Genomic DNA, 2,526 nt, shown 5'->3' with positions numbered 1-2,526 from the left:
TTGATATGAGCTACGCAGGGTCGTACTACCGCTTTATTATCAGTCAATATGAAGGTGCTGCCCATTTGCTTTTACTTCTTTATATTACAGCAAGCTGACCTGTTCTTTTGTTTATTTATATTATAGTAAGGCACCCACTCACCGCCGCTTCGCGGGAACAGTCTGCGGCGGCTCAATACAGAAAAAGTTAATCCGAGCTGTCGATAAACGGCAGGCACGTAGCCAGGATTTTGGTTCGCGGGGGGGGGGGGGGGGGGGGGGGGGTGGCTCGCCCATGACAAAATGCTGTGTGAGGGGGGAGGGCGGAGAGGAGGTCCCGGCAAAATGAAAGATATCGGGGGGGGGGGGGGGGGGGCGGGCCCCATGGGCCTCCCCCTGGCTACATGCCTGTTAAGCGGCCTGGCGATGGTACTGTATGTCGACGAAACGTCATGCCATGAACTGATTGCCCGCGACATCGCATCTCGCGTTCTCGCGGACGCCTTGTACAACAAGCAGTGCTCACCCCTTCGCGGATTAATCGAGACCTTTTTGGTGGGTGCCAAAAGACTGTTAGAGGTCGTTATTTCCCGCGGCCCCTACCTGAAGATAGAACACGTTCTACTGACCTGCAACAATATTGGCCGCGCATAAACGGTCACCGACGTTTGTCTGTCACAGGTCACTTCGCTCCATCACTCGCTTAACAGCGATGGCCCATCGTTGCTTCCATGCTTTGTTTCACGGGAACTGGAACATCTTATGCCCTCTATGGCTTGCGTTAGAACAACGTACCGCGGAACTGTGAACCATTTTAACCGCGAATACAGCACGGCTACCACGCCTAGAAGGGCTCTCGATGCAGCTGGACGCACCACGACCGGCACCGGACGAACCGGATTTGTGAAGTCACGTGGTGCCTCGCGTCGGATGACGAAACTTCCGGCTCAAACGCCGGTCACCTATTCCAAGCCGATATAAAAATACTTGTGTCAACAGCGTAAATCATAAACTTAGCTTGTGGTGCAATATTAGCGATGTCGTTTATGTATATATTAAAAAAGAAGCGAACCAAGTATATTTCCTTTGGGTATTCAAGATTTTATAGGTTTAAATCAGAGGCGTGACCCCCGATATGAACATATTGACGCCTGTTTTTCTAAATATGACATAATAAGTAGTGCTCTATGCCCTTTAACACCGTAAACATAAAGTTTCTGAAGAAGCAAATCGTGGTTAAAAAGTTGAATGCCTTACTAAAATCTTTAAATATACCTAACACTACATTTTTATCTTCGAAATTACGTAAAATATATTATTTTTGGTTCAACAAACATAGTTCCGTGGGACGTCTCTTTCTAAACCCGAACTGGGATTCCGTACGAATGCTATGTTTTTTTCTCTAAATGTGGTAATACGACTAAAGATAATTTTCTCTAAACCTTTCGAAAAGACTGGAAGGAGAAACACAGGCCTATAGAGGTTGTGGGAGCAAGTCTCCCACCACGGCCAGAGGCCGCTGCCAAATGCCCAAACTGGACAACGGCCGAGGCGCGCAATAGCGCACGTATAGGACAGGCACAGCAGCCTATGAAAGAAGGCACACGCCCACAGAGGGGGGAGGGCGGACCGTGGCCACGGAGGCGTCCAGTTGGAACGCTCCGGCAATGTTTTACGTTGAACTTGATACTAACAATCCATTCCTGTTACTTTAATAAATGTAGTTTCTTGTATTGGAAACCCCGGCTCCGTGTTGTTCCTCCCGGATGGGCATGCAGCAAGGCAACCCCACCACATGGCGCCCAACGTGGGGCCCGAACCCACGACCCTGAGATTAAGAGTCTCATGCTCTACCGACTGAGCTAGCCGGGCCCTTGGCAGATCTCTTGCTGTGACGTCATGGGTCCATTTCCACGTAGCCCACGCGGAAACCAGTACTTGTTCGTAGTAACAGACCATTTCGCCAAATGGGTGGAGCTGTTTCCTTTACGAAAGTTGGATTCGCAGAAAATATGGGACTGCCTACTTCAAGTTTTCGCGCGTTTTGGTTTCCCGGCAAGCCTAATTTCGGATAATGCGTCGTATTTTACGAGCAAAGTGTTCGTCGAGGCATGCGTGGTTCTGGGAATTGAACATAAACGGACTTCGCCGTATCATCCCCAGGCAAATATAACCGAAAGGGTGAATCGAAACCTGAAGATGATGCTTGTTGCTCATACGGAGCGCCACAAAGACTGGGATGCGAAGCTCCCAGAAATGGCCTTCGCCACTCGCACCACGGTTAACCGGTCAACCGGGCTCACCCCTGCCCAGCTCAATTTTGGCAGAGAGCTTGCTTTCCCTCTCACTAACACCCTCCGTTCGACAGAGCCCAGGGCACAGGACCGCAACTACACAAAGTTCGCAGACGACCTGCGAAAGCGTTTCACCATCAACCTCAAGGAAGCCCGGGAGAACCTTGACGTTGCCAGACTGCAGCAATCCGACCAGTACAACCAGGGACGCCGAGACCTGCAGTTCGAGGTGGGAGACTTGGTGCTCAGGCGC

The 2,526-nt window shown here is 50.6% G+C and overlaps 1 non-coding gene across 1 annotated transcript; it reads right to left on the bottom strand.

Moving 5' to 3' along the window:
* Positions 1–1,778: 1,778 nt before the first annotated feature.
* On the bottom strand, positions 1,779–1,851 carry Trnak-cuu. Its single transcript has one exon. It is a non-coding gene; the product is annotated as a tRNA-Lys (tRNA).
* Positions 1,852–2,526: the final 675 nt, after the last annotated feature.

Source organism: Ixodes scapularis, unplaced genomic scaffold (assembly GCF_016920785.2).
Source record: "Ixodes scapularis isolate PalLabHiFi unplaced genomic scaffold, ASM1692078v2 PGA_scaffold33__2_contigs__length_1026942, whole genome shotgun sequence".
Classification (NCBI taxonomy): domain Eukaryota; kingdom Metazoa; phylum Arthropoda; class Arachnida; order Ixodida; family Ixodidae; genus Ixodes; species Ixodes scapularis.
The sequence above is the reverse complement of the archived record's forward strand: the minus strand, read 5'-3'. Positions and strand labels throughout refer to the sequence as shown.